The 13,073-nt window shown below is 51.0% G+C and overlaps 1 protein-coding gene and 1 non-coding gene across 2 annotated transcripts in view; both read right to left on the reverse strand.

Moving 5' to 3' along the window:
• The window catches only part of crn (pre-mRNA splicing factor crn), a 181,755-nt gene that overhangs the window by 143,909 nt on the left and 24,773 nt on the right, over positions 1-13,073 (reverse strand).
• On the reverse strand, positions 6,529-6,647 carry LOC137646149 (5S ribosomal RNA). Its single transcript, XR_011045408.1, has one exon. It is a non-coding gene; the product is annotated as a 5S ribosomal RNA (ribosomal RNA).

Consider the following 13,073-nt stretch of genomic DNA (forward strand, 5'->3'; position numbering starts at 1 on the left):
GATGCGCCCTCTGGGGGCCGTTGGATCAGCAAGCTGACTGTCAGCATTCCTCCGAAGAGGAGTCTCTGTAAGTGAACTCCCCCGAGGGAGAGAAACACTAGCAGGAGAGACTGATGATGAACTTAGTTTCCCCCCCGGAGGATGGTCAGGAACGGGGAAAACTAAGCCGGCAGCTACCATAAAGTCTGGAGTGGCAGAGGAGATGGGTGAAGCTGCATGAGACACCTCTGACACAACAACGTCGACAAGTGTCAGGGGATCTACCTCTGACAGTGACGATGACGACTGCTTGACAGAAGCACCCATGCGGACGTAATCAAGCAAAGCATCTTTGGAGGGTGAACCTGTGAGCCCCAAGGAGAACCAAATCTGAAAAACAGAAGTTAGTGACAAGGCCTCCCCCAGGGGGAGAGGTTGTGCTGCTTTACTAGGGGGAAGCAACCTCATCTCTTGAGACCCGGGGTTGGACAGAAATAAATCGATCTACGCTACTACTCAACGGTCTCTCGAAAGAGACCGACCGAGTAGGAGCTTCGGAGGAGGTTTGGGCGATGGAAGAAGAGGTCTTGGGCAACCTTCAAAGGAGAAACATCCCGCTTGGATTTCATCTTCCGCCGTCGCGAAAACCTCTCCCACTGGGAGGAAGACCACTCCCTACACTTGTTGACACTATCACACCATTGGTCTTTGCAAGAAGGACAAAGGGTGTGAGGATCGGTCTCAACCGCCGACAGGGGCGGTCGGGAAGACCAGGTCAGGTGCGCATGGTCACAGAAGCCAACTTCACATACACAGTCTAAGAGAAAAGAAAAAACAAAAAGCATTAATGGCTGCCAATTGTCGGCGAGGATGAAGAGCGGCAACGTCCGTTCACCATCCGAGCCGAAAAAAAAGTGAGCTCAATCACAGGTGTGTGAGGGGGACCGGTAGCAAGCTACCCTCTCTACCCTCCGCTAACTAGCGGTGTGGGTAGTTAACCCTCGTTAAATATTAATGACTCGTCATTTCAGCTACGCCGAAAGTAATACCCCTATCAAATAGCGTGGTTTGTATTCCAGCTACGGAACAACTAACTTTTTACAGCACTTAGATATGATATTTTCATAATAAAATTAATTTTTTAATATACTTACCCGCTGGTTATATAATGGCTAAAGTCTCTTGACACCTCGGCAGAAAATTCAAAATCTCGCGGCTATCGCAGATATGCCAGGTGTACACTAGCGCCATTGCGGTACTACAGGTAGAACTATACCAAACCCTTCAGATCTTCCATGCCCCATGGTCTCTGGAGGGGAGGAGGGTGGGTTTTTAACTTACATAACCAGCGGGTAAGTATATTAAAAAATTTATTTTGTTATGAAAATACCATTTTTAAATATAAAACTTACCCGCTGGTTATATAATGGCTGATTGACACCCTTGGTGGCGGGTCAGAGACAGCTACATAATTGGAAATTCACTTAAGAGTTACATAAACAACTTAAGAGGTTCTCACCTGATAAGGAAGCTGACAGCAATGATACTCTGCCTCATTTTATCTGGTATCCCTCTAGGAGCTGTCAAACGGTGCAATAACCTATAACATGACAGGACCTCAACTAATACCCTTGTTTCGGGCACACTCTAGGAACAAATTGACCACCTGACCAAACAATAGATTGCGGAAGACTGACGACCAATCTCCACATACAACCATAACTAAAAACCAAGTTCCACGAAAAAGAAAAGAGTATTAGGAAAAAAGGGAACGTAGCGGTAGATCACTCACCTACTATCGCATCCGCTGCCACGAATGGACCCAACGTATAACAGTCCTCATAGAGAGTCTGAACATGCTTTAAATAATGAGATGCGAATACGGACTTACTCCTCCAAAAGGTCGTATCCATCAAACTTTGCAGAGAACGGTTCTGTTTAAAAGCCACTGAAGTCGCTACCGCTCTGACTTCATGAGAAGCCTCTGATCTGCTTCATCACACTGGGCGTGAGCTTCTCTAATTAGGAGCCTAATGAAAAATGATAAGGCATTCTTTGACATGGGCAGTGAAGGTTTTCGAACTGCACACCACAGAGCATCTGAGTCGCCTCTCAAACTCTTAGTTCTGTCCAAATAGAGTCGTAATGCTCTTACAGGGCAGAGCACTTTCTCCAACTCGTCTCCCACCACATCATAAAGGTTAGAAATCTCGAAGGATTTTGGCCATGGACGGGAAGGATTTTCATTCTTGGCCAAAAATCCCAACTGTAAGGAGCAAATGGCTTTTCCCTCCCGGAAACCAATGTTCCTGCTTAAAGCGTGAACTTCATTAACCCTTTTAGCAGTGGCTAGACTAACCAGAAAGGACAAATTCGGAGATAATTTGTATTTTTCCTAACCATACAAACCTTAGCTATTTACATTGGGTATTACTTTCGGTGTAGCTGAAATGACGAGCCATTAGATTTTAACGAGGGTTTCCTACCCCGCGCTAGTTAGCAGGGGTAGGGGGAGGGGTAGCTCGCTACCCCTCCCCCCTCACACACCGGTGAAATGACTCACTTCACTTAGAGGTAGGACTTGACTTGGGGGACAGGGCTAGCGGGCAAATATGTGTAAAGTAAATAGCTAAGGTTTGTATGGTTAGGAAAAATACAAATTATATTCGAATTTGTCATTTGTTCCATAACCGAAATATAAACCACGCTATTTACATTGGGTGACTTACCCCTTAGAAAGGGTGGAAAGTCCCCAGCCATACTGGCTTTGACTTTACCCGGGGACTCAGAATCCGAGTGAGTCACACTCGAGAAAAGGAGTCCCTGCACCTCACAAGTTCCTTGCTCCGAAAGGAAACATGTCGCCTACATAAGCTTGTGTGTGAAGGAAGAAAGTGTGACCCGTCCTAGGCAGTTGACCTGGAGTTCCAGAAGGAACTCTGGGTTAGGACGTTCCCAATACCACCTCGTCAGGGTATGGGGGACGCGACAGTATTGACTCAATACTCGGAACACAAGGAAGCATGGTTTACCTGCAGAGGTTAGAGGTCAGCTATGCAGAGACCAGGATGCTGCTTCCCCAGTAGAGGGGATAATGAAGAAAGAAGTAAGGGCCAGACATACTTCTTTCGTTCATGCAGACTAAAACATGATAACAATGCCCTCAACCTTCTGCTACCTGTTCAAAAAGGAGCCTGAGGTTAGACCAGCTGTTGTGTAGCCACCACAGAGCGATAGAAACGTATCGATACTCCTGTGGGTCACGTCCTGCAGGAAGCGGGCTGCGAAGGTCATTAGACGCTTCCAGACTCCAGCTTGTAGCACCTGTGTCACAGAGTAGTTCTACTCGAAGGCGAGGGACGTTGCGATGTATCCAACATCGTGCTGTAGGGCGACATGACGGGGAAGGATCTGGATTCAGGTCGAGATGAATGTCCTTGAGTCCGAGCTGAAGAGGTATACTGGTGACTCTCCCCTGTGTCCTCCCTGTGCTCCCAACCTGGCTGCACGTGAGGACAAACTGCAGCTGTTCTCAAAGATAACCCCTCGATTCCTTTACTGGCAAGAAGGAGAAGGTTTGGGTCATCTGATACAGAATGGAGACTCGAAATCTTGAAGGAGTCGGACCGAAGGCCCGGGACTCCAAGATTCTGAGTCTAGAAAACAACTCAGGAGCGAACCTGAATGTTGCCTTCCCCTATTCTCTTGAAAGGGCGGAGTCGTACGAGACCATGAAGATTGCTTACACACTGGCCGAGGCCAGAGTGAGCAGGAGCACCGTCCCCCAAGACGGAATACGATCAGAGGCCTGACGTAATGGTTCTTGAGAAGATCTCTTAAGGGACTAAAGAGTCCGAACCATGCTCCATGGAGGAGGTCTCACTCCGACTGGGGGCAGGGACGTTCGCAGCTTCGCATGAGCGAAGAAAGGTCCAGCAGGAAGGAAAAAGTCTATTCCCTTCAGCCTGAAGGCCAGGGAAAGGCTTCGCATGAGCGAAGAAAGGTCCAGCGGGAAGGAAAAAGTCTATTCCCTTTAGCCTGAAGGCCAGGGAAAGGGCGGAAAAGAGTTTCCTGCCGCCGAAAAGCAATAACTCCGTTATTGCTGGAGAAGAGGCCTCAAGGGAAGAGGTATCTCTCCCACGACACCAACCACAGAAGACTCTCCACTTCACCTGGTAGACCCCTGCGGATGACTATCGTAGTTGACGCGACCTCCGCTCCGTGACTGTAGCGGGTTGTCTCTTCTTGAGGAGGCGGCGTAGTGTCTCCAGGCGTGAAAGCCGAAGCAATGCAACGGATCGTGAAAGATGTTGTAGTGTGGTTGTTTGAGTAGCCTGTGCCGTGGGAGAAGCTCTCCCGGGAGTTCCGTCAGGGGAAGCAGAGGGTCCGGAAACCGTTCTGCGTATAGTCACAGTGGAGCTCTCAGGGCCATCGAAACGTTGACAGACAACCTGGTCTTGTTGAGACCCATTCTCAACAGACAACAATGGTGGGAAGACGCAGGCGTCGATGTTGTCCCACCGTCACCGGAAAGCATCTTGCCAAAGAGTCTTGGGGTCTGACACTGAGGGGAAGAACAGCGGAAGCTTGAAGTTCCAGGCTGTCGCGATCAGGTCCCCCAGGCCAGGACTTGCTGGTTACTAAAGGCCAAAGACCCCAGGTACTCTCTATCTGCGAGGCTCTGCTCAGATAGTCGGAGAGAACATTCCTCTGCCCGGAATGAGCGAGCCGATAGTGGTATTGAGAGGACCTCGGATCATCTCAGTATCTCCACTGCAAGATGCGAAGGTATGAAAATGCGTCCCTTACTGGTTGGAATACGCCAGTACCATGAAGTCGTCGCACACGGAGCGACTCGGCAGGATCTGTAGGATCTGTAGAGGGGCCAGACTATGGCCCTGTACCAACCGTGTGTCACACAATTGTACATAATTCCTTTTGTATATATTATGCTTGTATCTTCGCTCTTCCCTCGCACTAAAACGAACATGAAAATTCATGTCTCCGGTTTTCCTCTGTAACATTGTCTGTCTTGTGAACATGTTATGTCCTGTTGCCTTGAGGTTTTGTATATAAAGGAGAGTGTTCTATAATAATATAACTCAGTTGATTGCTTCCTGCCTTTGAGTCACAACATTCTCCCTGCTTCGTCACATTGGTGACCCCGGAGTGACTCACTCCTCCCGCCTCCCCATCCCCCCTCCGCCTCTCACCATTACTATGACGCCGTCAACGCATACCTTCTCCAGCAGTACTCGCCGTCGCCAGCTGCCCGTATAGCAACGCCTTTTCAGCTCTCTCAACAACCGTTGGGGGACCAAAGGGCTTCTCTCACCCTAGGGAAAGTGACCAGTATTACTCGCCTGCAACCTGCCGCACACGGCTCTCCTCGTGAGGTGAACCTAGTTCGTGCCCTTATGGACAGCCACTTCAAAACCTCCATCAACGCCTCTACTCGAGACGAAGAGGACACCTATTCAACTTCAACCGAAGCTGACGTGAATGCCGTAGGACACGCCTATGAATGCCGTAGGAAACACGCCTATGAATGCCGTAGGCACGCCTATGAATGCCGTAGGCCTATGAATGCCGTAGGACACACTCGCCTATGAATGCCGTAGGACACGCCTATGAATGCCGTAGGACACACACGCCTATGAATGCCGTAGGACACACTCGCCTACCCCGTGACAAGCCGGAGCGGCAACACAGCCACCCATCATCCACCACTCGCTCGCACCCCAACCATCGACTTCTACAGCCACTCACTGCCGCTAATCGGCACAGTTTTTACTACTACCTCTCCAGATTCAGGGCACCTATTTAATATGTTCAGTATGTCATTTTTAGAGGGGGAGCCATGTACCAACCGTGTGTCACACAATTGTACATAATTCCTTTTGTATATATTATGCTTGTATCTTCGCTCTTCCCTCGCACTAAAACAAACATGAAAATTCATGTCTCCGGTTTTCCTCTGTAACATTGTCTGTCTTGTGAACATGTTATGTCCTGTTGCCTTGAGGTTTTGTATATAAAGGAGAGTGTTCTATAATAATATAACTCAGTTGATTGCTTCCTGCCTTTGAGTCACAACATTCTCCCTGCTTCGTCACAGCCCCTAAGCCTGCCTGAATGATGGGGAGGTATCCTTAAGGTCCTGACCATAGGCCTGAACCAGAACATGCCCCCCCCCCCCCCTTTTCTTTGACGAGTCCGAGAACAGCATCAAAATGTGGGGAAAGAACAAGAAAATCCACTCCCATCAAGAGGTTCCATAAGGCAACCCCCATTGCAAATCTAAACATTCCGCTGGTCCCATAGGGGCCAAAAAGTCCGGTTAATCGTTGCTTTGATACCACCGGAACTTGGGCCGCCTCACAGGGAACTTATCCTGAGGAGACCGTTCGGGACTTTAGACGGGTCAATGAGGAAAAGAGACCCAGGAAACGTTCCAAGGTAGGGCTGAAAGCTCTGCTTGACTGAGAACAGGTACTGCGACTCTCCTCAGCCTTGCCACAGTCAACTGAAGGGAAGGCTCGGAGAAGGAGGCGACAGCATCTGGCGTTCCCAGGCGGTCACCCATCCAAGTACTGACCAGACCCAACGTTACTTAACTTCGCTGATCGGATGAGAAGCGGTGTTTTCAACGTGGTATGGCCGTTGACTCAATATCATGGCTAGATACTCTAGATGTTGAGGCAGAAGTAGAGAAGGCTCCTAGCAAATTACCATGATCCCTCACTCTTGGTAAAGACCCGGAAGCTTGTCCCGGCGTTGAAGAAGGTCGAACCCGAGCCTACCGGAGTTGACCAGACCTCCAAAAGGCGAAGGAGGAGGATGCCTGCTCCTGAGCGGCCATGAGGAAAGCAGGGAGAGTTCTCTGGGGAAAAACCTGCGATGCCGCGGCGGGATCGCCACACCGCATCTTAAGCAGGAACACCTGTGGTCTAGGCTGAATTCCAAGAGCTTCCTGGAAGATGGATGGAATGGAAACTGGAAGTACCCGTCCTTCCGATCCAGGGCCTAAAGAGTCCTGCAGCCTCGTTACCAGTCTGATCGATTCTGCTGTTCCATGCTGGACGAAGTTTGTTCGACAAACTTGATCAGATCTGAGAGGTCGACGACGGAACTCCCGTCTCAGATGCTTTCCTACGAGAAAGGATCGACTGAAGAAGCCGGGGGATGAAGCCGTCGACGACCCTATGGAGGACCTTCTCCTAAGGCATGGATCATTCTGCCCAAACGGGCAAAACAAAATTTTGCCGACCCCATGGCATAGAGGTTCAGTGACACTGGATTCGTTGACAGAGACGGAGAGATGGTAAGAGCGAGGCGCGATATCCTTGGCTGATCACGGAGATCGTGTAAGAATCGGCATCGGGAAGCTGTCATCCGGATGAGTAACCTTAGGCATCCTCCCAGCGTGAGACCTGCAAGGGGGGGGCCAATCCTAGAGTTTGTGAACTCTGCCACTCCCTCTAGGATTATGCCTCCCAGGGAGAGCCTCCCGTGCTACCTGTCCCTGACAGGAGGGGACTGCTATTGTACACCTTGTCTTAGCTGCCGTTGCCGGTCCGATAAGTTAGGCCGACGAGGCTGAAAGAAGAGGCGTTGGAGGCCTGCAGGGTCTGGAAGAAAGCGTCTTGGAGGAGTGAAAACGGAAGTCGACTTCCTCCGCACAACAGCTGTCCATGTCTCTGTCCTTGGGCTCAAACAAGCTCTTCCCAAGGATGGAAGTGTGTCTGAGCTTGTCGACATCCACGGATGAGACACCCGAGAGGAAGCACTCGGTCACTGCGTCTAGATGCTCCAACATCGAGTTTGCCCGCAAGTTCGAAACTTGGCGCCGAAACGCCAAGGTGCTTGAGCCCGAGAGGAGGAAAGTACCCATGATCTTCCTGGAGCTTCCTTGTACAAAACCTAGATTCGCACCGAGGAGGGAAAGGACCTGGTAAGCCCCTTCCACGAGATGGAGAAGAGGAAGGGCTAAACCTGTCACCCCTTGCCCGACGGAGAAATCTCGAACGGAAAGCTCCCTGGCAAGACCCTTCCAGGGAATGACGAGAAAGGGCTAACCCAGGTTCTGGAAAGAAGAATGTTGCTCAGACCTCCCTGAAGATTCTTCCTGCTCTTGCATGTGCCATGCTCTGCGTTTACGGGGTGAAGACCGTGTTCTGGAAATACGCTCCAGAAGACTCGCCAGGCTGGCCGTGTTGCGAAACCCCGACGGGAATCGCGGTCGCAATCGCCCTGGCGCTCGCGCGATGGTAAATCAATGGTTTGCGCGTGGCCGAACGTGGAAGCGCCCGTGCGCGGGCACGCAGGAGTGCAGACGCAAGTGCGCAAGGGAGCGCAGAAGGAGGGCGAGCCTGGTAGGAAGGGCGAGAGCTGGTGGTCGGAATCCGAAAGTTCACAGGCGAGCGATGACCCGTAGGCAAGCAATGGCTACTGATGGAACACCTAGGGTTGGCGCGATGGAACACCTAGGGTTGGCGCGATGGAACACCTAGGGTTGGCGCGATGGAACACCTAGGGTTGGCGCGATGGAACACCTAGGGTTGGCGCGATGGAACACCGTCGGGTCGCGCGATGGGTTGGTTCGCGCGCGGCCACGTGGGCGTGCGGTCGCGCAGGCACGTGGGCGTGTGGTCGCGCAGGCATGTGGGCGCGCGGGCATGTGGGCGCGCGGGCGAGCGCAGGCGGTCGGGAGACCGATGGCGCATAGGCGGGCGATGGCGCGTTGACGAGCGATGGCCCGTAGGCGAGTGAAGGCTCGTTGGCAAGCGATGGCGCGTCGGCAAGCGACGGCGCGTTGGTGAGCGGTGGTGCGTTAACAAAACGCTAGCACGCAGGCGAAGAATCGCGCGGGCGCGTAGGCGATCGCTGACGCGCAAGAGACTAGGGATGGATAGCGCGCATCGCGCTAAACAGAAGGCGCGTAGGTGCATCAGGAAGGTAAGCGCTGATGCGAGCTGTCAATCAGGCGATCATGGACGGTCAGGAAAAACCGTTGGCGCCCATTGGTGCGTGGCAGGAAAGGGCGCGCAGATGTGCGCTGGCGATTGAAGAAAGCTGGCGCACAGAAGGACAGAAGTAAAGGTGAGCGCTGGCGAGCAGGAGGAAGATCTACGGCAAGACTCAGCTACCGGAGATCGTGGTCCACAGCAGGCGAGCGCTAGATCGCTACTGATGGTGTCCAGGGGACCTGTAACGCGTGGAAGATCGATGGCGATCGTTGACGCGCAGGAGATCGCTGACGAGCAGGCAAACGTTGACGCGTCTGTGGTCGCTGGCGAGCTGGTGATCGCTGGCGAGCAGAAGGGCGACGCGTGGAATCCTGAGCGAACAGTAGCTTAGAAGCACGCGTAGGCGACCGCGAGCGTTGCTGCGCTGGAGCAGGCTGACAAGCCGGATCGCGAGGGCGAGGAGAAGAAGAGTCCTTGTCCAAGACCTGAACCGAAGTTCTAGGTCGCGCGGGCGAATGTGGGCGCACAGGGCGCGAATCAGGAACTGGAAGCACAGGTGCGCTCTGACGGGCAGGAGATCTAGAGCGCTCAGGATGATCATCAGGAGAGCGCTGACGAACAGGAGAGCGCTGGCGAACAGGAGAGCGCTGGCGAACAGGAGAGCGCTGGCGAACAGGAGAGTGCTAGCGATCAGGAGAACGCTGACGAGCAGGAGAGCGCCTGTGCGCTAACACTGAGGAGAGCGCCTGTGCGCTAACACTGCAGAAGGGCATGCAGGGGAACCCTGACACGCAAGGGAAGACCCCCCATGGGAGGCAACCCTTTGCCCCGAAGGGACTGTCGCCCGTTGGATGACGAGGTCAGACTGCTGTCCAGCTGCACCAGGGGCGGAAGGTCAGGAAGGCGTTGGAGATCGATCCCCGGAGAGATCTAAGGAGATAGGAGCTGCAGGCTGCATACAGAGAAGATTAAAAAAGGCACCTCTTAGCACCCTTATAGGGAGACGGGAGGCCCTTACGACGTAGCGGACGGAGAGCCTTACGGCGAAGGCAGCCAACAGCAACAACAGCAGAAGAGTCCTCCAAAGAGGAGTCTCTATGAGTGTACTCCCTCGCGAACGAAAGAGAAACACTTCGTAGAAGAGACGGGTCAGCCAGTGACCTAAAAAGAGCAATCCTTCGAAGAGGGGCTCCTGCAGTTGCCCAGCCCCATAAGCGTAACTGCAGGTGCGACCGCTCAGTACCAAGAGAATAGTCGCACGAAAAAAAGGCAAGAGGAGAACCCCCCAAAGGGGAAAAACTCAAGCCTTGACAGGAAAACTTCCCTCGGAAGGAAAGTTACCCGCCCAAGGAGGCGAGCCTCCTGAGTGTTCTAAAATGAACTGGAGATCTGTCAATCGTCACGGGAGTACTTCCAGGAGAAGAACACACACCCCTGACGAAGATCTATAGGGGAGGCAGCAACAGCCGAATCCCCAGGCCTCAACAAGACAGCTCACTCCGTTGTCACATTACAGAAACGAACTAGATCGGTAACTGTGAAAAATAAAAACAAAAATCATTAGTTAACATTCATTCCCCAGGGAAGGCTCTGAAGAGGAATCCCGAGGGAAAAGAACACAAGAATTACACAACAGGCATGTGCCCTCACAACCACTTACACTCACAGAAGGAGAACTGTAACCAACACAAAATTATAACAATTATAATTATGTAATTTAAAAATGAATGAACACTAAATAAAGAACGAAAACCCCGAAAGGAATCGTTCTACAAAAGCTGAAAAATCAACAAATACAATTAGATTCATAAACTAATTGAGACAAAACGTACGGCGTAGCAACCCCACCCACACGGGAAGGAAGCTACTCAGATGTAGTAAAGGGAACGTAGTAAGGGTGAACGACCTCAAAGAGAGAGAGAGAGAAAGACCGTAGTCACACTCGAACACGACCCATGAAATTACACCGTGGTGGCCTAACTGCCGAGGGCTCCACGGAGATAACGCACACTACACACACAAGCACAAACTCTGAAAGGAAACTTACTGATTTCTATACTCAAATATACAGTATACATAAACACGAAAAAATGTTTACATATATATATTGAGTAAAAGAAAAGTAAGTGATTAAGTAAAGACAAAACAAATAATGGCTGCCAAGCGAGGACGAAGACAGAGACGTCTGTTCATTGTCCAAGCCAAAAGTGAAGTGAGTCATTTCACCGTTGTGTGAGGAGGGGAGGGGTAGCAAGCTACCCCTACCCCTACCCCTGCTAACTAGCGCGGGGTAGGAAACCCTCGTTAAACTCTAATGGCTCGTCATTTCAGCTACGCCGAAAGTAATACCCAATGTAAATAGCGTGGATTGTATTTCGGTTACGGAACAAACAAAGTTTTCAAGGTTAGATCCTTAAACGAAGCCGAGTGTAAAGGCTCAAATCTGTCACTTATGATGAAATTAAGCACTACGTCCAAGTTCCAGGCAAGTGATTGTGACTGTCTTTTCTTGGAAGTATCAAAAGACTTAAGCAGGTCCTGCAGATCCTTATTATTGGAGAGGTCTAAGTTCCTGTGCCTAAAAACCATAGCCAACATACTTCTGTAACCTTTGATTGTAGAGGATGAGAAGTTATGTTTATTTCTGAGGTCTAGGAAGAAATCTGCTATCTGAGTTAAAGAGGTACTGGATGAAAAAACCGAGTTAGCTCTACACCATTCTCTGAACAACTCCCACTTGGACTGATACACTTTGATGGTGGAAGACCTCCTTGCTCTCGCAATAGCTTTGGCTGCCTTCTTCGAAAAGCCTCTAGCTCTAGCTAGTTTTTCGATAGTCCGAAGGCAGTCAGACGTAGAGCTCGGAGGTTTAGGTGATTTCGAGCCGAGTGAGGTTGTCTGAGAAGATCTGGTCTTAAGGGAAGGCTTCTCGGGACATTTACCATCTATTCCAGTACCTCTGGAAACCAGCTTCTTGACGGCCAGAACGGAACTATCAGAGTCATCCTGGTTTCTTCGCGGGACACGAACTTCTGTATCACCTTGTAAAGAATCTTGAACGGAGGGAATGCATACACCTCCATGTGAGACCAATTCGTTAGAAAAGCGTCTATGTGCTTGGCTTCGGGATCCGGTACCGGTGAACAGTAACACTCCAGTCTCTTCGTCTTTGGACTAGAGGGGGTTTCTTTACAAAGGGTATTTTCTACCCCTCCTTCAACAAGAGGACGGACCACTGATCTGCTCCTCTTCTCTCCCAAGCCTGCCAGAAGTTCTTCAATCTGGCCCCTACTGCTGTCTGAAGTTGAGGACAGTCAGACTCTGCAACGACTTGATCTAGCTCCCCTCCTTTTACCTCGTTTTCCATCAGAGCGAGAGTTGCCTCTGTTGGAGGCTCTACCACGAAAGGGAGGAATGAACCTCGATGCAGGGGTGTCCACCTTCGGTCTGCTGCCTGAAAACGACGAAGGCAGCACCTTGTGAGCCGTTTTAGATACCAGGTCATCGGTGTCCTTCAAGGCTAGCGATGAAGTTATTTCCCTCACAAGCTCTTGGGGAAAAAGCGAAGGAGAAAGCGGTGCAAACAGAAGCTCCGACTTCTGACAAGGAGTAACTCCCGTAGCCAGGAAGGAGCACAACGTTTTTCTCTTCTTAAGGACACCCGCCATAAAAAGAGCAGCAAGCTCATTAGATCCATCCCTTACGGCTTTGTCCATCGAATGGCCAACCGACGAAAAGAGTCTAGGAGGCTTGAGAAGTCGCTCTGCACATCAGTGCTCGGTTATTAAGGCAGAGGCAGGAACTCCCAAGCCGAAAACTACTTCTATCTCAAACCACAAGCTGGACCTGGAAGCTAGTCTCGCAGGAGGAAAAAAGCAAACGCAGACTGCAAAGATCTATTCTTGGACTGCAGCCAGTTTCCTAAAAGTTTCAAGGCTTCTAGCAAGACCTAGAAAGAACCATCTTAGAATAAGATGGCGAAGTTGCCGCTCCCAGGGTAAACTTCGATGAGGCAAGAACTCTTCTAAAACATCAGGCGAGGAAAGGTGTGTAACAGCCTCTTCCTCAGACAAGAGTCCAACTGAAGTATGGAAGTCTTGATGGCCTGTTTGGTTGGGCGATTCT

The sequence above is a fragment of the Palaemon carinicauda genome, chromosome 8 (assembly GCF_036898095.1).
Source record: "Palaemon carinicauda isolate YSFRI2023 chromosome 8, ASM3689809v2, whole genome shotgun sequence".
NCBI lineage: Eukaryota > Metazoa > Arthropoda > Malacostraca > Decapoda > Palaemonidae > Palaemon > Palaemon carinicauda.